The sequence below is a fragment of the Equus asinus genome, chromosome 2 (assembly GCF_041296235.1).
Source record: "Equus asinus isolate D_3611 breed Donkey chromosome 2, EquAss-T2T_v2, whole genome shotgun sequence".
Taxonomy (NCBI): Eukaryota; Metazoa; Chordata; class Mammalia; order Perissodactyla; family Equidae; genus Equus; species Equus asinus.
In genome coordinates, this window is record NC_091791.1 from 129585869 (window position 1) to 129613491 (window position 27623).

Here is a 27623-nt window from a genome sequence, read left to right on the forward strand (position 1 = left end):
CCCAGTTACTGTGAGAATTAAAAGAGATCAAGTACGATTAAAAAACCCCCACAAAATAGCAAGTTTTGGCGAGGACATAGAGAAAGGGAAACCCTTGTACACTGTTGGTGGGTATGTGAAACAGTGCAGCTGCTGTGAAAAACAATATGGTGGTTCCTCAAAAATTAAACACAGAATGACCATATGATCCAGCAATTCCACTTCTGAAATTATACCCAAAAAATCTGAAAGCAGGGTCTCGAAGAGATATCTGTACACCCGTGTTCATAGCAACCTGATTCACAACAGCTGAGAGGGGGAAGCAACCCAAGCGTCCATCCCTGGATGAACAGATAAACCAAATGTGGTCTATACATCCTGTAGAATTCTCCTCAGCCTTAAAAAGGGGGAGAATTCTGCAATACGCTACATCATGGGTGAAGCTTGAGGGCATCAGCTGAGTGAAATAAGCCAGTCGCAAAAAACAAATACTGTATGATTCCACTTATAGGAGATACTTAAAGTGGTTAATATCAGAGAGACAGAAAGTGTAATGGTGGCGGCCGGGGCTGGGGAGGGGGACGGGGACGTGTTACTCAATAGCTTGTTTTACGAGATAAAAAGAGTTATGGGGATGGATGATGGTGGTGGTCGCATGACAATGTGGCTGTGTTTAATACTGCCAAACGAACACTAAAAAATGGGTAAGAGGATAAATGTTATGTTATGTATATTTTACCACAATAAAAAAAGAAGAAAAAATAAAGAAAATTGAGCGTGCCCAATGTCCCCAGGGGGTCTGGTCCACAGGAGCGTTTATCAATTTTAGGTTCCTTCCATCCTCTGGAAGAGCCCACAGGATGAGGGAGGGGCCACCAGACCAGAGGGGCTTCAGGGGCCTGAAGGTGAAGGGCAAGTGCATGGACTGAGGAATGGGGTCGGAGGGCGCTGAGGACAAGCTGGATCCAGAGGGCCCTGACAGACACACACGCCTGTCTGGGGCCCATGTGGGGAGCTGACACGATGCAGAAACAAGAGCGGCTGCCTCCTTCTCCCTCTGCACACAAACCAATCCACAGGCGGCTCTCAGACCCCTCGCAGCGCGGTCTCCTCCCCAAAGCTGCCCGCTGGGCTACACTGCTGCCCGGGGACCTGCCGCTCACCCGACCAGGAGGAAAGATGGGCCGGGGCAGAGCAGACGCCAGGAAGATGAACGTGCACAGCCTGGTGAACTGACACCAAGGAACCTTCTGGAAGGATGAACTGAGGCATGCAGGGTGGGGAGCGAGCCTGGAAGAGGCCACCTCTTCTCCTCTGAGCCTCAGTTTCCTCATCTGTGCAAGGAGAGCATTGGGCTATAGGATCACCAGAAGGAGACGCTGCTGCTTGGCCAGCTCGGGAATTTGGCTCTGTGTGTGTATGAGTGTGAGTGTGTGCGTGTGTGTCCTGAGAGCTCTGTGCACTCAGACGCGACTCATTCAGCCCCTGTTGATTCTGAATGTGTAATGTTTTTGAGCTGGCCCAGGCCAAAGGCTACTTCTGCATCATTCACACAGCAAAGGGCTGTGTTCGCTCATGAGCAGTGTTGGCGCCGTGATGGGAGAATCATTTCCATCACACCGGGCTGCCTCTTGCCAAAAGCCTTTCAGATGCCGCCCGCACTGACAGCACAGGCCCCTGCCGACCCCTGCCCCGTCCGTCTCGGGCCTCGCCCTTGGTGTCCGGGAGGCTTCTTGAACTCCACCGCCCAGTTAGGACTCCCTAAGTGGGTATTCACTGTGTTCATTCCTTTATTCCGTCTGTTGGTGACAATTTTAATTTTTATAATCGTATTTTTAATGTTCAAGAGTTGTTGCTTTTCAACACAACATATTATTCTGCACATGTGAGTCAGCATCTCGACTCTTCCGAGAATATTTTAAATTTGTCTTCTGTTTCCTCGATTTCTGCTGTTCCATCGAGTGTGAGTTCTCTGTGAGGTCAGGGCCTCCCTCTCACGTTGCTGGTTTTCCTCAGATGTCCCGTGGTTCTCAGGTGTCTGTTCATATTCTCATGTCAGCCTCCCTCCGTGTTTCTCATGAGACCCCTCAGGTCTCAGGCTGTGATTTTTCTCTGCCGTGGTTCTCTGTCAATTCAGTCCCTTCTGCTTTCTATCTTCCAGGGATCCCCCAAAATTTCTGGTCTGCTAATTCCACTCACCCTTCCTCCATTCCTCCCTCTCTCCCTTCCTTCCTTCCTTCCAATTTTCAGTCCTGGAATACATAGACCTCCCCTCCTCCACCCACTTCCTCCTCCTCCTTTCTTTTCTTCTTCTTCTCCTTCTTCTCTTTCTCTTTCTCCTCTTTCTCTTCCTTCTTCTTCCTCAAAATGTATCATTTCAGTGATCATAGAGACTTTGGCCAGAAGAGAAGGACATGGCTAGGCTCAGTCTGACATCTCTTTTGGCCAGACCCTTTTGTGTCTCTTTTCAAGAGCCTTAGAACAATCCACCAGATGAGTATATTTCCCTCTTTTTATGGATGAAGAAAGTGAGGGATTAATGACTTCCTTGGAGTTGCACAGCGAGTAGGTGACAGCTTGAAATCAGGTCTTCTTTTCGTTAGTTCAGTCTTTTTCACTCTCTCACCTTTCTGGAATCCCGGAGACCTTTTGACTTGCTCCCACTGCTCAGAAATCCTGGTTCAAATCAGAGGTCACTGTGCATGTGGGAACCCAGGGCAACACGGAACATGCTTTCCATGGGATCTGGCCCCGGAAGACTCTGATGCACTGCTCTGGGAGCAGAGATCCTAGGATTTGCTCAGAAGCTACAAATCTGCATTTATTTAAAGCTATTCCAGAATTTAGACTATTTAACAAGTCAGAATGACTTTCTTTTCCCAATAAACCTTAACTCATGATGATTAGACTACATTGTCTGACTTATTGAATTGTTTATTGATTTTTTTCCAGGCAGTAGTTAATAAATTTCTTAATAAAGTACAGAAAGTAGTGTGGTCATGGTGTGGGGTATAATCTGGAAACCACCTCTCAGAAACGCTGGAACACAGGAGCAGCTGTGTCTACTCGGGAACTGAGACTTTCAGACAAAGGGGGAAAGTTCCAATACGTCCTAAGGGCTGGGAGGAGGTTATCGCATCCTCTGAAGACGGGCACTTGAACTCGAAGTAGGAGAGAGTCAAAGCCTGTGACATCCTGGTGGACGCCCAGTTCAAGTTCGACACTGGTCGGTGAGTGCTCTTCTCAGGGGCCTTTAAAGCCATTTTTGAGGTCCTTGTTCTAAGTTTCTAGGGAAAGTGGACTGGGAAGCTGAACATGGGCCCTGGAAATAAGCTATGGTCAGTAGAAGCAACCAGTCAAGGATGGTGGAAAGAGACACATCTGCCTGTGAGGGCAACAGCAGAGGAGCTGGGAGGAGCTGGGAGCTGGAGAAACAGAAATTTCTGTCAGGTCATGGGTGGTAACAGGCCTGGGTTTATGGGGAGGGCAGGACCTGGGACCTGGAGCCCAGGAAGGGAACGGGCTGGGGCTCAGATCCAGAAAGAGTTGTGGTTCTCACTCAAGTCACTGCTGGTCGCCAAGGCTGGTAGGGCCTGGGAAGCAGGAGTCACAGGAGGGAGAAGTGTGAGGAAGCAGAAGTGGATTTCATTCGTTGCTTTGACTTCTCCCCACTGTCTGCTCTGTGCTTCCTGAGACCAGGGTTGGACGGCCATCTCCACTGCTGCCTTTGGGAAATTGATCGTGGCCCATCTTCTTTTGGATTCGCCAGGCATAAAGACCACTTGCCTGGGGGGCTGGCCCCGTGGCCGAGTGGTTAAGTTTGCGCGCTCCGCTGCAGGCGGCCCAGTGTTTCGTTAGTTCGAATCCTGGGCGCGGACATGGCACTGCTCATCAGACCACGCTGAGGAAGCGTCCCACATGCCACAACTAGAAGAACCCACAACGAAGAATACACAACTATGTACTGGGGGGCTTTGGGGAGAAAAAGGAAAAAATAAAATCTTTAAAAAAAAAAAAAAAAGACCACTTGCCTGGGATGAAAGAGTTTGTGCAGGGTCTGCGTTTGAGGCCCCAGCATCCTGCCCTCCAGGGACTGGCTTCTCTATGGACTGATGGCTGAGGTCTTCATGGGGCTGGGCTAAATCAGGTGCCAGGTGCAGGTGGAGACATGTAGGCAAAAGATGGTGTTAGGAATTTTTAAGAAAATCATTAATGGTAATAGCCATCGGTATAAGATGGCAAGGGCAAGGGGCCGTGCAGCAGATGCGCACATGTGTGGGCACCACTTTCTAATAGGGATCCAGCTCCCTATTAGAGTGAGGACCCCAGGGATGGTATCTCCCCATGAGACCAAGAGCCACTCCCCTCCCTGATCATAGCAGGAACTCTATCCTCCCCATCAGTCTGGAGGGGCACCGAGGGCAAGCACTGTCTTTTTCCTTTACCTTCATCCTGCAGATGGGTTGGCTTTACTCAAGGGCACAACCTGTGTCTTCTCCACCCAGCCGGGAGCTTCAGAAGGACATGTGTCTTCAACGAATTTGAGAGCTGCCCACTGGTAGAGAATGCTGTCTTTCCTGGAAGTTTTCCCCAAGTAGGACAGTCTGCCTGAAGCAGGAGCTTTTTGAGTCCAGGCACTATATTTCTCGCTTTGTTCCCTCTCACAGTGCACAGGACTGTGCCCTGCACACGCTGGGTACTCAGAGCTTACTATTATTGGCTGCCCGGGACCACAGTGGTGGCCCTGGGGATGGCGGGGTCTTAGTGCTGAATTGGAGACGGCTCTTACCCTCGAGTCCTGTGAGGCGGGTGTCTTCCTCAGGTCTACTTCCCCAGGTGGCCTTGGCCTCGCAGCTCCATGGGTTCTGCACAGAGCGAATGTTCTCAGGGAAAGGACGCTGCTCACAGCTTGTCAAGGGCACCGCACACATGGTTTTAAGTCAATCTTCTTCGAGCCAAAGTACGAGTTCCGGGAGCTTACCTTGGCCCTGGGAATTATTTGAGCAGCCATTATAGAATTCATCAGTTTGCTAATAACCTTTCAAGAACTCCCCACCTGTGATGCTGTGACTGATGCTGTGACGAGTCACCCCAGAGTCTCCTTGATTTGTTCAGGGAGGCTGTGTGTGTGTCTGCATGTTCATGTGTGTGGTCTTCAAGGGAAAGAAGTGGGCAGTGGAAAGGAGGCAACAATCATTCCTGAGTGCCAGGCAATAGGATTCCAGTCCCATGAGTTGCGTGACCTTCCACAAGTCACTTGGCCTGTCTGCGTCCCAGTGAGTTTACAGCCTAGAAACAAAATAAACCATCCCGCCAATCGGAACCATCCTTCCTTTTACACAGACTCCTCCTTGCCCACTTTCTCCACCATCAGAGAAAATGAAAGCAAAAATGATTGCTTCTCTCACAAATTTTTCTTTGAGATGAGGAGAGGGAATCACATTTCTATGCCAGATCTCAGTTCCTGGTTTCCCTCCAACGGAAAGCAAAGGGAAATATGCTTGAGATGAGAGAGCTGGTGCAAGTCTCTGATGCCGGTCATGGTGGTGGTGTCGACACTAAAGCCTGGATAAGACTTCCCATTTCATTTGGGCTGGATCACACAAGGTCAAGGGAGCCAGGTCCAGCTGCTCCAAGGCTCAGAGCTGACCAGCTAGTGAATCTGAAAGACTCCGAAACCAAGTCCCAAGGACATGGCAGAAACCCGCTTCTACCCGTTTTATCTCGTTACTGATTGAGCCTCCTGCATCAGATACGTCTCTCCCAAGGTCCAGGTCCTCTTCAATGTTCAACAGGTCACAGTGTGCCAATCAGTACCTCACAGGGAAGGCCAAATGCCCACTGGTTGAGAGAACCGGCAGACTTGAGTTCGAATCCCAGCCCTCCTTTCGGTGTTTGACCCTTGGCTAGTTGGCCATGTTTTCTGAGCCTGTCTCCTCATCTCTCACAAGGCATCCAGTGGGGACTGAGTGGAAACTTTTAAGCTGAAAGAACTACCTCTTGAGAGACTCTAAGTAGTTCTGCCTCCTGGAGCAGAGTCTGAGAGTGGCTGCTGTAAGCCAAGGGCACAGGGACCCGCCTTCTCCTGGAGGCCCCGACTGCAGGATGCTTCAGGTTGGTATTAAGTGTTCTGTTTTGTATTCTGCTTGGGCCTAGGGACAGAACTGCTTCCGCATGGGGTTAAAGAAAACTGTTCCCCTCTAAATGTGGAGGGAGTGTGCTCTCTACCCATAAATTATTATTTCTCCTAGGGATGTTTGGTGGTGTTCGTATACAAGGAGAGTGTGTGCGTGTCTGTCTGTCTTTCCTTGTCTAAGATTTGGTCCCAGGAGATGGGAAGTGAAGACTGTACCAGAGGGAAGTGTGGGCCTCGCTTTGGCCCTTGGCACTGGAGACGGTGAAAACGGAGAGCCTTGGCTGGACACGGCTCAGCCTTGACTGGATTGCTGGCCTCTTGTAAGAGATGTTGTGTGGGCACGATTTGGGACAATGTACTGTGCACTCTTATGAGTGTCCTATCTGGGCTAAAACCCCATACGTACACATTTCACTCTGAAACAAATATAAGGTGGTATTATCGATTGTCTTAGGATGAAGTTAGTCCTGGGATGGGGCTGGTGGCAGCCTGGAAGCCAGGCCAGGAGCCACCCCAATAAAGGCCTGGGCTTGGGGTCGGGTTTGCAGCACTGGGCTTAAGGAGTAGCCATTTCTAATATCAGTCATGCATTTTCTACTGGGTTACAATCCCCTTCTCTCACTCACAAGCCTTCACTCAAGTAAACTGGTAGAGGGGGAGCTGAGAGGCATGGTGTCCCTTCACTGATGCTAAAGGGGAGATTCAGATGCATGGAGTGCATTTTGATAAGCCGAGGTCTTAAGGAAACAGCCCCAGTTGCTTAGCTTGGCATCCCAGGCCCTCCAGAACTTAGGCCTTCCAGTCTTTTTTTTTTTTTTTACTACACTAATGCCTCCTCCCCACTCCCTCTGCCTCTCCACCCCTAACCCATGCTGTGCACATAGCAGGTGCTCAGGAAAAGTGTGTTACTTGAATGGAACTGAGCATCTATCTTGGCCCAAACCCTGAAAGCCCCCTTGGCTCACCCTCTCCCTCCACACCCACCTGCTTTCCCACACCAGGCCTTTCAACCCTTCCACTGTCAGGGCTTTTCCTCTCTGTCTTCCTCTGCACTCCCAAGGGTAGCCTCGGGGGAAGGATCCTGCTTGGACTCTTGCAGTAGGCTCCAAGCAGGTTGAACTATGCTCAGACTCTCCGTCTCCCAGCTGCTCTGCAGATTGTTGCCAGGAGATTCTCTGCATTCACTGGTTTCGTCATGTGCCTCTCCAGCTCCCAGTTCTTATTGGCTCCCCATTGAGTACAAGGAAAATCCAGATTTCCCAGTCTGCCCTTCCACAATCCAACCTCAGCCTACCTTCCCCATCTTGCCTGGGACTACAGGTGCACCAGCCAAATCAGCCTACTTGCCATTTATCTTTTTTGGTCCCTGTGTCTGGAATTGCTGTCAGTGAGCCCTTCCCCCTCCTTCAAGGAGAAGCTTCAATGCCAGCTTCTCCCCGCTGTCTTTCCTGCTCCTCTCAACGTGAAGGATCTCCCTGCTTCTGAACTCCGTGTGTGTTCCAGGCTCTTGGCACTTACCATGCACTGCTGTGTGGTGCAGTGTGCACACTGTCCTTCCTCAAGCTTATAAGCAGGGCCTGTGACTTAGTCACCTTGGTCTCCCCAGCGCCCAGAGCAGATATTTGCAGGGAATGGGAGCTCAATAAATGTTTGTTTAATGAATACATTCATAATTCTAATCCAATGCCCTCCTTTCTTACAATGACACTCAAATCGCCCTGGGCAGAAAACGTATTTACCTTTCTGAGATTACCTCCCACCATTGGTCAAAATTAGAGTAAGTAAGCACTTTGTGGATTAAGACCTAAGCTGTCACATTGTTTCTGGCACTATTAAGACTCAAAGTTGGGAGTGTCTCACAGTTAACTGTCCATGGGTCTAAGATGTTGGCAACAGTGGCATCTGCCTGATAGAATGATGCCTGGGCTGCCAGGTATGCATTAACCTTCTTTGAATGCGCCTCTGACTTCACGTGCCCTGAGCCCTGGGTCCGTGTCTCCCTCTCTGATTCAACCCTTCCCCTCGACCACTGGGCCTTGATCTTGGTATTTGTTTCTCTCCTGCTTCCATTTTCCAGCTCTTACCTGCTAGCGTGCTTTGGGTCTGAGCAACAGAAAGCACTCTAGCTAATGCGAGCATAAGGGAGTTTGCTGGAAAGATGTGCTGGAGCTTACAGAATTGAAGGAGTCCTGGAGAGGCAGCTGAGAGGGCCTGGAACCAGGACAGCACACTGGTGGGGTATGGGTCTCAGAAATAGCAGCTATAGATGAAAGGACAATTCTTAAGTGGCCGCCACTGCTGCTGCTACTGCTGGTGCAAATGAGCACCAGGCACTTCCAGTCCTGTTGCTCTGCTCCAGATTCAAACTCCAGGAAGAATAGAGTTGGACCTAGAGTGTGCTTCCATTTCGCCATCCACTGCCCTGCCTCCTGACCCTCTTCTGGTTTCCAGCCCACCCCTCACAGTTCCACCTCTCACTTGATCTCTACCCAGGCCTGTGTAGCTACCCTATAAAGGATTTCCAGAGTTGCCTCCCCCAGGGTGCCAGACTTCCGCCTGGTCCAGGTGACACAGCAATCTGAATGGCGACACAAGAGCGGCAGGACAATTAGCCACCTAGGGCATTGTCCTCCTGCTTACCCATCATTTTAGAAAGTAAACCATTTCCTAGTTTAGCCAAGATTATGGGTCATCAGTGGCCAATAACATAAAGCAAATTTGGATTCAGTGAGTCACTTTAAATTTCACAAGCCTTCTATTTTCTTTCCTGTGGCATGAAATGTACAGGCCAATTCTGAAAGCTCACAAGTGATTTGTTCTTACAATGTAAGTGCAAACTTGAGGACGATTTACTAATTAGCTAATTGTTCTTCCTTCCTGGGCATTAGCAAAGTGATCTTTAGGCACAACAGACCCATTCAAATTGTTGATCCCGGTTGTTACAGTACCAACAGAAGCTTCCTGGGAAACAGGTCTGAGCAGAAGTCATAAACAGAGTGTTCTTAATTTCTACCCAATGGACTTGCGGGTTCACTTAATGCTAGCTTTCTCCCTAATGAAAGGCAAGGGAAATATCAGCCAGAAATTTCATAACCAGAGTGTTTGCCGACTTTGCTATTTTTAAGCACCACAGGCTTTGCCTGAAACGAAGGATGTGCATTAGCCAGGCAAATGCTGCTGGTGATGTAGACGGAGGCTCCTGCCTGGAGAGGTACAATTGAGAGGACAAAGAGCGGGCGTAAATAATGGATTAAGAGCGGCTCCAATGAGAGCCTGTTCGTCCAGCAGCCTCAAAATGAAAACATGCCGCCGATGACTCATTGGATAATAGTAAATATGATGGGCTCATAAAACCTCTGGTTCCCACGGGGGCTGTTCAGGAGCCTTTGTCTGGTCTTGAGCTTGTTATGTTCGGAAGCGACCAATTTAAACCTCCCTTCCCCCAGCAAAAACGTGGCTCATGGATGGAGAGTTATTTGGGTGATTTGCAGAGTCTGGATGGCACAGGGAGAGGCGGCCTGCTCCCCCGGGGATGCTCCTCCCTCCCCTGCATGTGCCCTGGGCCTGGTGCCAGTTCCGTGCTGGCCCCAGGGAGACCTGGATGCTATATGGACTTCATTAAGGGGAAGCAGAGACCTCAGCCCCAGGGAGCCCGAAACTGAAAGGAGACGTGGCCTTGACATAAAGTCATGGTTCTGAGTCCACCTGGGAGACGCATGAAGAACAGAAGCCCATCTTCCTGCCAACAGCCTAAGCATTTTAAGCCAGAGTACGATTGATATTAATGACAGAAAGAATACGTCTTCTGTAGGAATATGGTTGCAATGGAAGTGGTTGTCTCAAAGCTAGGGGTGGCCACGTGGGCAGAGGAGCTGAGCTGATTCTCTGAGGCCTCAGAGGCTTCCCTAGGATCCAGGAGAAAAGAGCATAAGCAGAACGAGTCGGGAAATTTCCTCAACATTGGCGTTATCTGAAAATGGGCTGAAGCCCCTGTCACCAGAGGTGTGCAGGAACACACTCACCCATCCTCTCGTTTTTCTCCAGCTCCCTAACACGCACTGACACCCCAGGCACCGCTCAGACATCCATCTGTAATAATGCAACAGAGGGACGGAGTGCTGACTTCTTTCTGCAGGTGGGCTGGATGCCCTAAGAGGCAGGTTCTTAACTCAAATTCCTCAAGTGTAGGAGGAACCGACAGAGGAACTCAGCCTCAGTTCTGTTGCCAAACCCCACAGGCAAAGGGGTGGAGGCGGGGAGGGTAGAATATGCTGAGTCTATGCTGTGTTCCAGCATAGACTGTGTATCGGGTAGACACTTTGCATAACAATTCTGGACTAGGAGTTAGGGATTCAGTGACTGTGTGACCCTGGGCAAGTCACTTACCCTCTCTGGCCTTCAGTTTTCTTAGCAGTCAAATGGGACTAATAGCTACCCTTACACCTCCATGAAGCTTTGGTGAAATCAATTTATGCATCCACGAACTAAGTAATTAATGCACATATCCATTCAACAAACCTTTTCTCATGGCACCTTGATGCTGGGCAGTGTGTTAGGTGCTGGAGAAACAAAGACAGTTGGGACCAGGCTTGCCCTTGACAGGCACGCAGCCTCATGTGGGAGGCCAAAATGCAAACAAGATGGTGTGGTTTGGGGAGGCCACCGAAGTGGAATGAGGGAGGACTGGAAGATTGACGGCAGGGAGTAAAGGGTGGGGAAGGGTGGGAGTCGCATCAAAGCTTTCCCGGCCTGGGGGCGTTGGAGAGAAGCACAAATCCAAACATACTGTTATTGTCATGAGCACAGACTAGCAGAACGCAGCAGACTCTGTCAACAGGAGGATGCACCCTAAGGTCTGTGCAAAGCTCCAGAGTCGTGAATATCACCACAGCACTAGCTCCGCGCTTTTTCCTGGGTCGTTTTCCAAAGGGAAGTAAATGCATCACTTTCCAACAGTCCTTACACCTGATGAGAAGAGAACAAGGAGCAGGAGCTGAGAGGGGCCCCACACCAGGCTCTGGCTCAGCCCACTCAGGGGTCCCTTCCCCCACACCAGCCTTCAGGACCTGGGATTTAAATGTGTCACTCAGCGAAGCTGCAACTGATTATAGACTTGGGATTTTGGGTTGCCAGCAAACAACCCAAATGGAGAACAGTAAATCTGCAAATGTCAAGGGTCAGTTATCTTAAGGCTGCGTCTGCTCGTGGGACAGTGTTTGTGCCATAAGTTCCTGAGGGGTGGGAGGGCAGGAGAGCTTTCCTTTGGCTCCTGCCCTTAGGACCTTACACACTCTGGATACTTGGGAAATACTGACGGTGTTGCATTGAGCAATCATTTTTGCTTTGCAGATGCCTAACTGGGTAACTTGGTGGTTGCTGACGCTATGGACTCTAGAGGGAGGTAGACCTGCGTAAAAATTCCAGCTCTGCAGTTGGCTAGCTGTGTGACCTTGGGCAAGAAACATAGTCTCTTCATGCCTCAGCCTGCTCATCTGCAGAATGAGTGTAACAACAATGCTCATCCTATAGGTGAGGAATGAATGAGAAGTGAAAATAGTAGGTGCTCAATAAATGGTTAGCAGCAGCAGCATCTTATTATTGCCTCCATCTTCATCTTTACCACCATTATCATCACCACCACCATCAATCTCCACTCCTGAAGGCCAGGACTAGAGGGGAGGATGCCTGGGGTCCCGCAGAGGTCTTCCGTGTACTTCCTGGCTTCTGGACGGAGCCCAGCCCAGAGACTGGGCCCAGCTGGAACTGCGCTGCTCTCCAGTTCAGCGCTTCTCAAACTGGAGCGTGCAGCAGAACCAGCAGGAGCCCTTGTTACAACACAGATCGCTGTCCCTCCCACAGGGATTGTGATTCAGCGGGTCCGGGGTGGGGACGGAGTGTGCGTTGCTGATGAGTCCTCAGGATTACACTTTGAGAACCAGTGCGCCGGTTTAGCCCCAGGGCCCCGCCCAGGCTTATTCAATAATCAGCACTCTGACCCTCATTTGCTGGTTTGTCTGTTTAACTGGCTTTCAAAGGCCAGCTGTTCTTACAGACAGGCCGGGGCCGTTCCATGGATTCCGTCACTTCTGAAATGTTTCCTCTTCTCTACCTAAGATCATTCACGCAACTTCTTGAGCCTGCCCTCGCTAAAATAAGTAAGGGGTAGCCCAGGTTTCCTGGGTTGTAAGCCGCATGAAGACGGGGACTGGCGTGCCCTGTTCGACACTGTCCTTCTGGTGCCTAGAACATCGTATCAAGTGAAACGAGTAAATCCGTGGAGGCTCGTGCGCCAGCCAGAAGAGTTGGCTCGCTTGTGGTTGATGCCCACGTCTCTAATGCCAGAGGAGGCCTAGGGCACTATGTGGCAGAGTGACTTCCCTGATGTCCCCAGCAGACAGCCCAGGCCTTCGAAGCTCTCACGTTTAATGAACTGGAAGGTGCACCTGCAGCCATTTAGCTCTGCAGCCTGTGCGTGGGGCTGAGGGTTGCACAGTGAGCCCCGCCGTGGAGGCTACCCCAGCACCGCTCCTTCAGGAAGCCTTCCCTGAACAGCCTCCTCTGTGGGGTTTGCTGCTCCTTCTCAGGGTTTCCACCAGAGCTTTGTGTACGAGCCCTGCCATCTAACTTACCCCATTGCTTTATAAATGGGATCCTTCCTGCTTCAGTCTCCTCCCGGATACTCAGTTGAGAGTTTTTGAGGATAGGAACTGCATTTTTTTTTTTTTTTGTAGTCAATGGCTGCTTGTTGAATGAATGAATGTGGACTCATCTGAGGTTATACACCCAATAAGCATGTATTGAGCTAATTCTGCTAAAACGTCACAAGGGTCTCCTTACGCTTTCTTGCCTCTCTCATCCCTCCTGGGATCCCACAGCTGGCTCCTGCGTGTGAGCGCTGTGAGCATCAAAGAGAATGAAGGAGCCTTAAGAGGGCACTGCTTTGATAACTCGAAAGACCTTCCCCCTTTGCCCCACTTGCTTGCTCCAGGCTCCAGGTCCAGTACCCCACTTTCCCCTTCGTGGTAACTGGGCCTGCCCTGACCTCGTGCCCGGGACTGTGAGTGATGAAAAGCAATGGCTCAGAATATGCCCCCTGCTCCTCACTGGGTGACTGAGCGCTGGTTACTGCATCTCTCTGAGCCTCAGCTTCTCCTCTGTAAGATGGGATAATGATAGTGCCTCATAGGGTTGCTGTGAGGGTTAAATGGGATCCTCGTGAGGTGTTTGGAATACTACCTGGCACACAAGAAGTGTTCAAGGGTATTAGCTACTATGATGACAATGATGACGAAGAAGATGAAGGGGATGAAGAAAAAGACTGGGTATCACTCCCTTGTGCCTTGCCAACCTGCTGGTACCTGAGCTTCTCTGAGAATAGGGACTGCCTGGCTCCTGGGATCTTCCCTGAAGGGACTGGAATCCTGCCTGGAGCACGCCACCTGCTGTTTCACCTCCTCTATGCTATCTTTCGGGATCTCAGCGTCCCACCTGTCCCCAGTGTCCCCGTCTGCTGGACACTGCCCTGACACCTCCCTGATACAACTGTGTGTGACACAGCCCCTGCCTCCTGCTACCACTCCTACCCAGGGCTCCACCTGCCTGGCTCACTGCCCCTTCTTACTGGCCTCTGGTTCTCCCCTCAGCACCTGGTCCTCCTGATTGGCCATGCCTCCACGCCTCTGCCTCTCTCTCCCAGAAAAACCCACCCACCCCATGCATGCTGCTGCCTTTTATTCCCTCCAACTTTATTTGTCTTGGGAGGAACTGTGAGACCATCCGTGCCTTTACCTGCCCTCCATTCTCCTGGAAAACACCATGCCGAGTCCTGACCACCAGGGATGCTGGAGGGCCGAGTGCTTGGTCCTTGTTTATTACATATACATGGATATTCAGCAGTGGAAGCTAGACAAAATACCTAAACCCAGGACTTTTTGGGTCCATCTGGGGTCCCTTTTCTTTCAAGCATGTCCAGAGAAGAGGAGAATCTGGCAGAAAGTTGGACCCTTGATCTAATCGTTAGTTCTACAAGGCTCACCCCCACGCCCACCCCCACCGTGTTGGTTCAAAGACTGCTTGAGGGCAGCCAAATACATCATATGTTGCGAGGCTGAGTTTGGGGAGCAGAGTAATAAATTGTTACTATTACGGAGGAAGCAATTATCATAAATCTATTTTTAATCTCTTCTTCCTTTTAAAAGAATCGAGGCTGTCTTTTCATAAGAGGAGGAATCCAGGCTTTGATAAGAGGGAAGGTGCAAAAAGCTCTCCTTCTTCTAGCTAAAAATGCTAATTGAGCAGCCACTTATTTTTTAACCTTCATTAACTGCATTAGCCTGCATTAACACCTTTTAGAACCTCTTTAAAACTGTGTTCAATTCACTTTCTTTAATCTCTTCTTTTCCCGGAGTGTGGAATCACTTTGATCCTCATCTTCATCTTTTCTTTGATGACAACTTTGGGTTTAATTTGTATTTGGGAATTGAAATGCAAATTTGCAATTACCCACAACCCTCTCCCCCCTCATACTCTGCTGGGGTGGTGAGAGCCAGATTGCTATTGATGCTGTGTCCCTGGCCAGAGCACGCTCCCAGCCCATGCAGGCCCCAGGCCTGGCCAGGGGAACACAGTGCACTCTGCTCCTGTAGGTTCTGGCACTTGAGAAAGTTGTAGAAAGCGCTCAGCATTGGGCCTGCCCACAGGAAATCTTCAGCCAGTCATAGAAACAGTTGTTTGTTTTACAAAATTTTATAAGGAGATTCTTTCTTGTCTCCGAACATGTTTTTCTTTGTTCTTTGTCATGGTGTCTTGATGTTGGGGAGAAAGTTGTGGAAATTTGCAAGAGAAGAAAGACATAAAACAATATTGGTTCGGGGCTGGCCCCGTGGCCGAGTGGTTAAGTCCGTGCGCTCCGCTGCAGGCGGCCCAGTGTTTCGTTGGTTCGAATCCTGGGCGCGGACATGGCACTGCTCATCAAACCACGCTGAGGCAGCGTCCCACATGCCACAACTAGAAGGACTCACAACAAAGAATATACAACTATGTACAAGGGGGCTTTGGGGAGAAAAAGGAAAAAAATAAAATCTTTAAAAAAAGAAAAAAACCAATATTGGTTCCTCATTAAGTTAAACATAGAATTACCACATGACCCAGCAATTCCACTCAGTCTTTATACTCCAGGGAATTCAAAATAGGCATTCAAACAAAAAACTGTACGTGAATGTCCACAGCAACATTATTCACAATAGCCAAAAGGTGGAAACAGCCCAAATGTCCACCAACTGATGAACAGATAAACAAAATATGATCCACAAGTACAATGGAATATTATTCAGCCACGAAAAGGAATTAGGTACTGAAATGCACTACAGTGTGGATGGACCTCGAACATGTTATTCTAAAGAGAAACAAGCCAGGTACAAAAGGGCACATGTTGTGTGATTCCATTTATATGAAATGTCCAGAGTCAGCAAATCCATAGAGACAGAAAGTAGATTAGCGGTTGCCAGGTTGGGGCAAATGGAGAGTGACTATTTAAACAGTACAAGGTTTCCTTTTGGGGTGCTGAATGGTCTGGAACTAGATAGTGGCGATGGTTGCACAAAATTGTGAATGTCAATAATGATAAATTTTGTTATGTATATTTTTCTACAATAATACTAATTAAAAAAAACTATATTGGTTTGTCAAAGAGAAATGGGTTTGACCCCAAGATAACACCAACATCAGGCCCAGGGTTATGGGATGTGGGGAGACATGAGGAGGGGCAGAAGAGTGGGAGGAGAACAGCCTTTGCAATCGGAAAGTCAGGGTCAGGTTGTCATCAACTCCTCTCCTTCCTAGCTGGGTGCACTTGGGCATGTGATGCCAGGTCCTGGGAGCCTGGCCTCAGTTTCTTCATCTGTAAAACAGGAATAATAATACCTACCCCCATGTGGTTATTGGGAGGATGAAGAGCGATGACACGGTTAATTCTCCTAGCACGTGTGGGTGCTCAATAAGAAAACTGCCCACCTCCCCTTCTGTATCAACTAAGGTTATTTTTATCGCAAGCAACAGAAACCAGTCTTAGTGGACTCCAGCAAAATAAGAAGCTTCGTTGGAAGACTCCTGGAGCATTCCGGAAATCAAAGGCGATTACCTTGAGGAGGGCAGGAGCCAGGCTTCTCCTGTGTGCCTGCAGCCTCCAGCCCTGACCATCCATGCGGATCACCTCGTGTCTCCCAGTTCCTTATTTATTGATTCATTTATTTATTTTTGGTGAGGAAGATCAGCCCTGAGCTAACATCTGTTGCCAATCTTCCTCTTTTTGCTTGAGGAAGATTGTCCCTGAGCTAACGTCTATGCCCATCCTCCTCTGTTTTGTATGTGGGACGCTGCCACAGCATTGCTTGAGAAGCAGTGTGTAGGTCCATGCCCAGGATCCAAACCTGCGCCTCCGAAGCAGAGCGTGTGAACTTAACCACTGGGCCTCCCGGCCAGCCCCTCCCAATTGACGTTTTAATCTGCAGGGGAGAGTCTGATTGGCCCAGCTTGGGGGAGGGGGCTGTCCTGTCATCCTTGCACAGGGCGGGGTTCTGGGGCTCACTCCTGCATCTATCAAGGGCTGTTCCCAGAGAATGGGAGTCCTGACGCAGTCACCCCACTGGTGCCCACTACACTGTCCCTTAGTGGCTGGTGTGGGACAGGCGGTGAGGAGGAACATGGCTGCAGAGACACGGAGCAGCAGCCCTGGATGCAGGCCTGACCTCCCGGCAGCTAGATCCCTTTCTCTTCCTCTCCTCCAACTGGAAGATGCAGCTTCAACCATCTTCACCGCTCTGCACCTTGCCTCACCCTGTTCTTTCACTTTTCACCACAATGTACGACTAATGGAACGTCTCATTCTCAATTCTAATTTCCCCTCCTCCTTGGAGCCTTCCCCGATTAGTCCCCACCCCAACTAAGTGTTATCTCCCACCTCTGTTTACCTTTCCCTGTGTCAGATACATGGCTCTGGCACAGACTGCCGATTGGTACCCCTAGTGTTGTTCAACTTCACCGTGTGTGTGTGTGTGTGTTCTCTGCAACTATGCTGTGTGGGCTCCAGGGCTGCAACAGTCATTCTGCTAGCCCCAGCACAGGATTTAGTGCTATAAAGGAGGGATTAGCAGTCCAGAGGGACTGCAAGGGGGCAGAGGAACCCCCTACAGGGCACAGGCAAGAGCTTACTGTAGGAAAGGGACCCCACTGCCCGGTGAGTCCCTGTCCATCTTGGGCAGGACCACAGAAAGAGGGTTGGCCTGCAGAGCTGTGGTCTGCGGCCTGTAGAGGTCCATCTGCATAGAGATGGGAAGGGCCTCAGGGAAAAGACTCCCCATAAGAGAAAGGGGAGGTTGCTCCCTCTGGGGAAAGAAGACGTCCGTGAAGCAGCTTGGCTGTGCTGAATCTTGCTGTGCCCCTCACTGACTGTGTGGCTAAAAGCAAGCCTCTTAGCCTCAGCTTTCTACTCTGCAAAATGGGTGCAAACACACCTATCCTGCAAGGTTGTTGAGAAGATGAAAGGTAATGAGTTCAAAGTACCTGGCACCCTGTAGCATATCATGGCTGCTCAGCAAATAGAAGTGACTTTAGGACTTAGGGCTACGGGGATGGGAGGGGACTCCTGGAGTTTGAAGGACTTCCGAGGGGACCATGAGTAACCGGGGAGGGCCAGGAGTCCTGTGTTGGGGAGCAGCACCTTCGTTGGCTTCTGTGGGCTGGGGGAGGTCTCCGGGGAGTCAGGCCGGGCCATGGAAGCCCTGTTGCTCTGAGATGACAGCAAGGGCTGCACTCAGAAACGTGCGTGTGCTGGCTGGTGTGCCAGGGCCGTGAACCGGGGCTGGCGAGCCAGGGACCAACCCTTCCGGGCAAGGGGCCCTGTCCTCTTTGCTCCCACAGGTGGCCTGAGGCCCCCTTTTTCCTCCTACTCTGATCTGAGAAATGATAAAGGCCTGCGGCCGTAGAGAGGGACGCTCCCCGCCCGCCCCCCGCAAAGGCCGGGTGCCAGTCACCCAACCCCCAGGATAAGCATCGGATATCTTCCTGGAAGGCTAATTTTCCTGAAAGATGTTAATATTAAATCAAACACATCAGAAAGCAAGATTCCCATGAATTTTTTAGATGAAAATCTGGACGGCTTTCACAATCAGAAGGGGCCCTTCAGTGTCACTGCGGCCCATGAAACTATGCATGCATTTCCATCCAAGACTCACTTTCATGGAAAAGTCTGGCGAGCCTGGGCTAGAGGAGGGGCCACTGAGACAAACCCTGGGAGAGACGCCGATTCCGACCGCTCTGCTCCATCTCGGAGCCAATCTCAGGGAAAGCAGTGGGACGCTGTGCCTCTGAGGCTCTGAATCTCGCTGGAACACCGAGCAGCAGGAGACACACGCTCCTCCAGCTGTGGCGTCCTGGGGGACACTTTTTAATGTGACACAGGAAGTGTAAGAACTCGCGCGCTCTTCTGTCACTCATGAGGGAGGTGGGGGTCGTCCCAGGTTGTAATCAGCCTACAAGTTGTTCTCGTGCTTCCATAAAGCCCGGGCTGTCTGCAGAGGCTCTTTCCATCCCCAGGTGGCACAGAGAAATCAAGATAAAGGTTAGTCTCCTAACCGCTCTGCAGGTTCGTGACTAGGCCAGGCTTTACCTACTAGCTGGTGACTTTGGGTAAATATTTAAACTTTTTAGGCCTTAGTTTTCTCATCTTTAAAATAGGACTAATTCATAATGCTTTCCTTCAAGCACTATTTGGAGAATTTGGTGAGTCAGTGAATATGAAAGCGCTTAGGGTGGTGCCCGGAACACGACAAACAATAAATGTTAATTATTATTATTAAAACCAATAAAGCTACAAAAACAGTTGTTAGAGGGATTGGGAAATGGGAAATGGAAACCAAATCTTAGAATTTCCCTCCTGCAATACTTAAGAAAATGAGTAAAAGATTGTGAACTTCAATAAGCAAGCAATCATAGATAGTAATCACCTAAGGAAAGGCATGCCCCAGTGCCATAAATGGTAACATTGATGGCTGAGAAAAGAAATAGAAGATTCTGGAGTGGGGTGGAGAGATGCAGCACAGCGAAGCTCCTCTTGAGGTAGATAAAAACCTAGAGATTTCTTTTTTCAAGAAGACTCCCAAATCTGGAGAGATGCAAAGTGACTGGGTTTCTTTCCCTTTTTCCCCTTCTGTCTTGGGAGGAGCAGGAAGCTGCTGGGGAGATGTGAAAAGGGAGACGGAGGACAGTGAAACCGCTCCCCTCTAACAGAAATGAAGGCTGCAGGGCCACATCCCGAATTAGGGGGAAGATCCCTAGCTCAGCATATGCCCCATGGTGATGAAATACATCCTCCGAGCGGGGGCAGTAAACCCTGGGACCCGGCATCTGACAAACTTTGGGGGAGAAAGCCCAGTTAATTTAGCCAAGTGCACATAATGCCTTAGCTGAGCTCCTCCCCACCCCGTGCCCTCCACCGTCCCTCACGTTGAAGAAAAGCAAATAGAAAGACGTTACCCAGGCCTCAGTCAGGAGTTCAAAGCCCACACAAACTGGCCTCAGGTGTGGCAAAAAGAGTTGAGAAGCATCCTCATTATACCATTCCAAACAGAAAGTCCAGAACTATTTAAATGAAAGAAAACTAAACATAAACCACAGGGCAACTACACATACATGCTATAGCGAAGAGAAGAAAGCACCCATCCCAGAAGAAAAGATACTCCCGGAACAGAAGGAGATTCCTCACTACCGCTTCATATCTAGAACAACTTCACAAACCTGTGACATCTAACTCTAAGTTACAAGGGAAAATAACAGGATGGGTTAGGGATTGTAGAGCTGGAAAAGTAAAGTGAGGACCCAAACCTTCACACACTAAATAAATTAGAGAGAGCCAAGAAGGAATTGACACAGTCGGGCATAGGTGAAATTGAGGTTACTGACATAGAGGAAAGTCTTGATGAGGTCAATGAAAAAGACAAAGAGATTACAGCAATTAGAGAGGAGTGACTAGATATGAAAGTGAGGCAGAGATGCTCCACTATGAGCACAACAGATGTTGCCTGAACTCAAGAACCCAACAAAGGATAAAGAAGATGTACTCAAAGATGTACCAGACAATTTCTCTGAAATGATGAAGGAAATAATCCTGCAACTCAGAAGAGCATATGGCGTTCCAGGAAAATGTGGTTATAAATACTCACTGTGGAACACAGCCTCGGTAGGCCATTGAACTTCAGGATAAAGAAAATAATATCTTCTGGTATCAAAAGAGCAAAAGAGAATCCCTTACAAGGGTTGCAGGGCAAGGGAGGAAATCAGGCTGACTGTGGGCTTTCTCCACAGCAATCATCAATTCCAGAAGACCATAAAAGGACGTCTTTGAAGCTCTGGGGAAGCCGAGTGTCACCTAAGAATACTGTACACAGACATGCTATCATTTAAGTAGCAAGACTAGGCAGACAGACAATTTCAAGTATGAAAGAACCCGTGAGGACATCATCCATGAGCCCTCAGGTGGGGCCCTACTCTATAGGAAATCCAGCCAAGTGAGTTATGAATAAAAGCAAGGAATTCAGGAATTAAGAAAGACTGATGGTGATCAAGGAATCAATTAAAAATAGAATTTTAAACAAATATGGGGGTTAGGGTTATCGAACATGAATATTGTAAACCTTATGCAAATAACATAACTAATAAAAATATAAATAAAGGAGGAGGTATGAAAATACTAATGTCTTCATACATAGTGGGGATCAACTGATATTGTGTATAAAACAAATGTAGTTTAAGAAAATAATGATTACAATATATAATGCTTTTCATAATCTCTTTGGGTAACCTTACAGGAATCTTTTAAAAACATTTTTATTTTTTGGAAAGGAACCATTTATTTCAAGTTCAATAATTCCTTCTGTTTCCTTTCAGTTTCTTTTTCTTCTGACAAATGCATGTAAAATTAAATTTAAGACTTTTTATTAAACTAGCATATATGGTATTATCCCATTTTTATTAAAGTATTTCTGACTTTCTCTCTACATATGTATCCAATTATTTGGTTTCTCTTCATATAAATGCAGAGACAGTCATCTGTGCAGTGATGTTTACCTAATCTTAATAATGGTTATTTCTGGGTGGTAGTTAACTTTGATTTTGGAGTTTTCTGCATTTCTTAAGTTCTCTTTTTTTTTTTTAGATTTTATTTTTTCCTTTTTCTCCCCAAAGCCCCCCAGTACATAGTTGTATATTCTTCGTTGTGGGTCCTTCTAGTTGTGGCATGTGGGATGCTGCCTCAGCGTGGTTTGATGAGCAGTGCCATGTCCGCGCCCAGGATTTGAACCAACGAAACACTGGGTCGCCTGCAGCGGACCGCACAAACTTAACCACTCGGCCATGGGGCCAGCCCCTTAAGTGCTTTATTAATGAACATATATATATATATTTTAAAATCAAAACAATGTGGTGATTTGTTTCCTGTTTGTTGTTGCAAAGTAGAAAACCCTGAAACTAGTTGTGCCAAGGAGTGAGCAGCGCTGAATTCCACGTGTTGGGAAAAGGATGCTTTTCTTTTCTAGCTAGTATTTTTTCTGTATTTTTCAAATTTTTAAAAATGAAAAGTTTTTAATAAAGTGATACAAATAAAGAGGAAGAAGCAGGCATTTTGCAGAAGGTACACTTTGATGAAAGCAAATCATCCCAGTTCCGGGTGGGGATCGAACCTGTGGCAGTGACTGGAGCGGAGGGACCAGCGCTGCAGGAATCCACTGCAGAGACTCCAAATTTAAAATCCAATCTGGGAGCCTCTGCAGACAGGGCCTGAGGATTCTTTGATGCAAAACGTGACCACTTCAGCAAAGACTGACATGGGATAACACGTAGATAGCTAGCTAGATAGATTGATCGTTAGGTAGATAGATAGGGAGATAGATAGATAGATAGATAGACAGATAGATAGATGAGAGATAGATAGACAGACAGACAGCTAGCTAGACAGATAGATAGATGATAGATGGATGGAACGGGATCTGGAAGAAGATCCTGGATGGATAGGAGCCAGATGATGATTAACAAAAGAATCTTGACTGGAACACTTCTTCCCTCCCTTCCTTTGACAAAGGATTTCTCAGCTGTCCGCGTGTTTAATGGGGCATCTGGTAGAGACTGGATTTTAAAACAAAGTTGGAGCTGGAAGAGCCGTGGGGGCCTGTCCACAGTAGAAGCAGTCTGGGATGGAGACTGGAGTTCATCTTTTGGGCAGTTCTAGGGGTGACTGCTTTGTGGCAGCCTTTTAGTCAGAGGACAAGCACCTGTCTGCTGCTCTTGAGGAATCTGTGGAACAGGAATGAAGGGCACCACAAGCTGAGGCTGCAGCCTGCGCTGTTCAGTGTCTGCGCTGTCAGTGTCTTGCATAGAATGCACCTGGCAAGTCAGGAGAGCCTGGTCCCTGGCGTTAGGGTCCCACTTACACGCTACTCCCCCATCCAACATCTGGATTCACGGTACTCTTGTGCTGGGTTGTTAGTGTCCTCTTTTCTCACATTTTCTCCTGAGATATCTGGAGCCAAGACTGGACCAGGCCCTTCCCCTCAGATGGGGGTGACTGTGCACGGAACTGGGTGTGGGTGGCCGCTGCGCTTCCCTCACTGAGCAGAGTGACACCTAAAATGGGGAGTTGTTTTGATTTCAGGTCTGGGCCCTGGTGGTCAGCCCACACCTTGTGGGGCCGGAGGTCCCTCCTGAAGGAAAGAGATGTCCTGGGACAAGAAAGGATATAGGCCCTGCACTCAAGAGCAGGGGATTTTCTCCTCTCTCTGGGGCCAAAAGGAGGGGTCTATGAGGTGCGGAGACTCCTGGAGATCCCTGGGGCTCCTGGAGACGGAGCTGTTCCCCTCCACGTGGCATCTTGTGAGGAGCTGGGCAGACGGTGTGGGTCGGGTTCTGGACTACAAGCTTTAAGACTAGCAACTTCTAGTAGCAGTGGCAAGTTAGTCTCCACGTTATAGTACACTACTCCTAAGCCTTCAGTAAAAGTGAATTAAAATACCAGCTTGGTCTTGGCTGAGCCTGAGGATGGAGACGCCGGCTTGCGTCCAGGACTGAGATGAAACAGCCAGGGGGTGGAGGTGGTGGTGAATGAGAGCGGCCTGCAGAATCAAATTATGAGATGGTTGGCAGTGACCCCCCTGTCATGGAGCTGTGGCCTGGGGCAGAACAGTCGGGGACTCAGGTCATGAGAAACAACCAGAGCGTCATGTGAACATGTTCCTATTCCACGGGGAATCTCAGAAACCCTGGGAGGGGAATCCCAGGAAACACAGTCCCCACTGCCACATGCGATGGATGCTTGGACTGCTGTTACTGGGTTATGAAAGGAAAGGGAACCCCTGAAGTCCAGAGGACTGGAGGCGTTTGGGTTACTTGTAAGAACACTTAGGTAGAGTGTGCATCTGTCTGTTCTCATTTCACAGCGAATGCTCAGACCTTCTCACTGGATCCTTTGGGGTTTGCTCTAAAACTGAGTTTAAAGGAGGGCACTGAGCCAGTTGCAGCCAACTGACAAAGGCAGCCAAGACCCCAAGAGCAGGGGAGGTGCAGGTGCCCTTCCTTAGAGCAGGGGGCTGGATGAGGTCGCTCCTGCCTGGGTCTCCTCTGCGCACAGAGGGCCTGCCAGGCTGGTCTCCCACCATGGCTTGCAGTTCCCTGTCCCAGCTGGACTTTCTTCTGTCTACCTTATTTTTTAGACAAAGCATACAGAAGTGGTTCTGGGAACCGCAATTTTCCCAACCTCCACGTCACTGCATCCCTGCAATGCACTTGTGGAAAATAGACACTTTTTCTCTTTCTCCACCCCAACTTCCCCCACCCTCTATCTCCATTATGGTATTTTTCTTTTTTTTGGAAAAAAACCTGATTATTTTGTTTCTTCTAACATTAATATACTCCCACTGTAGAAACCTGATCTCTTTTAATGTGGGGGAGTAAAGGCTTGCAGAAGCCTGCAAGGTCTATCAATTGGGCAGCCTTATCTTTCTGTGCTGGGACAAAGGGCCCCCTGCTGCGGCGTCCAGGAAATGTCTTCATGGTGCTCTGGGGACCATGCTGCGGGGCCAGGAGGGCAGAGGTGTGGCCACTGGGGGGCACCCAAGTCTCTGGGCTGCGCGGGCTGTGGCAGTGGCCTGGGTTGGCAGGAAGAGGGCAGTGTGCAGCCATGTCTCAGTGCATGGCGACTTTGGGCCCCGCCTGGCCCAGCCACACCTTGAAGGATTCACCCTGGAATAGCCAACTGGCTTGCTGCAAAGCTTCCGCTTGGTCCAAGGGCGCCCCACCAGCAAATTCTGCCACTTGTTGAATCCCTCATTTTGTGTAAGGCCTTCAGCGACCTGGGTAGGACGCCTTAAAAACATGAGCACATTTAATCTTCACAATAACCCCATAAGAGAGAGATTATTATTCCTAGTTTACAGGAGGGAACAAACTGAGGCTTAAAAAGGATAGGGAAGTCGTTGAAGGTCAAGTTCATCCAGCTAGCAAGGAGTGGAGCTGAGAATCTCAACTCACACCACTGACCCCAAAGCCAAAGCCACAGGCCACTTGTCTGTGCTGCCCCAGAGCTGAGCTGAGAAAGGGCCATCCTCCCCACGGGGGAGGGCAGGCTTTGTCACAGCAGCAGAGGCCCACGAGCCTTGCCTGGGTGTCGTTGCTCAGGGACCTGCCGTTTCCCGCAGCGGCTCTGGTTTCTGCAGAGGGCCATCAGCCCTGACCAGGAAGTGGAGCGGGATCTTCAGGTTAGATCTGAGTGGGGACGCTGCTGTTCAGGGCGCGGTGTGGGGCCTGTGGGGTGCAGCTGCTCACGCCGGGGCTTCCTGGGTCTGAGCCAGTGACATCAGGGCTGTGAGGGCTGCCTGCTTGCTCAGGGGCCACTCCAGGTCAGTGCTCCTGGCTCGTCTGCAGGATGGGAGGGAGCTGTGTGGAGTCCTGTCTGCAGCGAGGGGGAAGGGGCAGCCCCACGTCCCTGCACCCTGAGGCTGCCTGTCTGCGGAGCACAGAACAGGAGACTGCTTTGAATTGGGCCGTGGTGTAGGGATGGGGGTGCCCTCTGGGGAATGGGGAAGCCCGGGGCAGGTTTCGTCAATCTAAGCTTCCTGTGACGCCCGCTGGCCAACAGAACCAACTTCTTAGAACTAGAAGTGCAGACCAAATGAGCCAAAAGAGGAACCTGCACATCACTTGTCTGATATCTCTTTGTATGGGTGAGGAAACCGAGCTTGAGGCGAGCCATGAGTCATCTGAAGTGACACAGCCAGTGAGGGGCAGAGGTGAACCGCTCCTGATCCCTCATCGGCCTGTGGCCCACACCAGGCCTTCCCTGCAGCGACCCTGGGCTCTTACCCCTCTTGTTACAGACTAAGGCCCTCCCCGTCCCCTCCACTCCCTGCCCCAGCTCCTCCTGGGCCAAAACAGACATTCCCTCGTGCTGCCCAGGTTGTTCATTCCCACCTCTGGGCCTTTGCCCACATTGTCGCTCTGCCTGGCTGGCCGTGGCTGCTTGTTCATCCGTTCATCCCACTGGCTTGCCTACAGAACTCCTCATTCTTTACCACCTGGATCAGATACCACCTCCTCCAGGAAACCTCCCCTAGGCTCCCCAGCTACTCCCCCTCCTTCCTGAGCCCGCTGTTCGGGCCTGTCCATAGGACAAGTTACCTGCTCTCTCTCTCTTTATCACAACAGTTTACAAAGTACACGTCTTCCTTGGGACACTGGGAGATATGAAGGGTGAGGACTGTAACACCTGTTGGACATGAGAAATCTAAGACTTAAGAACATTAGATGACTAAAGAGCAGGCAGCAGAACCCAGGCCTCTGACTCCCACACCGTCTGGACAGGAACCGGCCTGCTTCCTCTGCAGAGCCACCTGTGTCATCTCTGGGAATGGATCACCTGGAGTTGTGCAGTGCACAGCCTGTGTGACTGTATTCCACAGCCCACCTCTGTGCCTGGCACCGGGCTCTAAGTGAGGTAGGTGCTCAGTAAACGTGGAGGGCCTCAGTGGAACCATAACTCAGAGATGGTTCTTTTCTTTTCCTTCCTTCCTGCCTCCTTCCTGAATCTGGTTTTTCCCCCCACTTTAACTCTCTGCATTTTCCAATGAATTTTTCCTTGAGAAGAAGCACATTTAGAAATGTGAAGCACATTTTGCAGGGCCTCAGCTTTGATGAATCTTTGATGCTGACGCTGGGGAGGCAGACTTGGCAGCGGACTGGGGGAGGGGAAAGAGGAGTTGGGGAGGGGCCTCTAAGGGCGTGCTTCCCCCCTCCTGTGCCCTCCCTGGGAAGTGGAATTCAAACCTGTTGCCCCGCGGGCCTGGCTGCGCTCTGCACCTTGAACTGGTGCCTGTGTGTTGGGGGCGGGGGTTGAGAATGTGTGCGCGCTGTGAGTGGGAGGGGCCAGGACGAGGCTGGGGCGGGGCAGCTGGAAGTCCGTGAGCCCCCGTGCCACCTGCTCTAACCTCGGCCAGTCCGCTTAGCCCCTTTCTCCACGAGCTTTGAGGTCATACCAATTTCTAGCTGTGTGCCTCTGGTGAGGCGTTTCACCTTTCCGCATCTTAGTTCTTCAATAGTAAACTGGAGATGCTAATACCTGCCTCCTAAGGCCGCTGGGAGTAAGTGAGATACTGTAGTCACTGTGCCTGACTCATACTATAGCTAAATAAATTTCAGTCCTCCTGCCCCTGGTGAAAATCCACCTCTCAGAGCGGAAGCGCGCGCCATGCTGTGGGCGGGCCCTGCCTGGCAGGACTGATGCTCAGCTTTGTGCTGTCTGCACATACCGAGGATAGCCGATGTCCAGAGGGCTGTCCTTGGCGTCCAGAGGCCTGGCTTTGAGTCCTTATCTGACTCAGGGCTGCACCTGGGGCTCCGACAGCCCCTTCTTGGGGAGAGACCCTGCCGAGTCACAGCAGGGGGCCCTGGGATGCCCAGCATAGGTGCGCGGCCCAGAGCACCCCCTGTAATAGGCTGAGGGGATGATGGGCATTTGGGCAGCGCGGGAATGCCAGCCCTTCACTCCCACCTCCTGCTCTGCACAGCCTCTGCCCGGCTTCTAGGACCATTACCAGGAGGGCAGAGGGGGCCACTGGTTTTGTGACCCTTCCCCTGTAATTTGTTTCACATCATCTTCTTGTGATTCACCTTTTACTGAAACTCGCAGGCTGGGATGCTGCCTTGGGTGCGTGCACCTCGGGCTGGGCTTGAACCCCTGCCGAGTTTCTCCGCTGGCTGAGGTGGAACAGCCCACCCACCAAGGCCAGGTCCAGCAGGCCAGTCCATCTGCACTCTCCGAGTTTCTTCAAGGCGCATGGGGGCCTTTCCAGTGGCTCTGGCCATCTGTACGGCCCTGCTCCACAAAGTGCCCTCAGCAGGCCAACTACAAGGTGGTGAAAGCCTGCGTGCACACTAGTCTGCATGCATGTGCAGACTGCAGGGTCCACGTGGC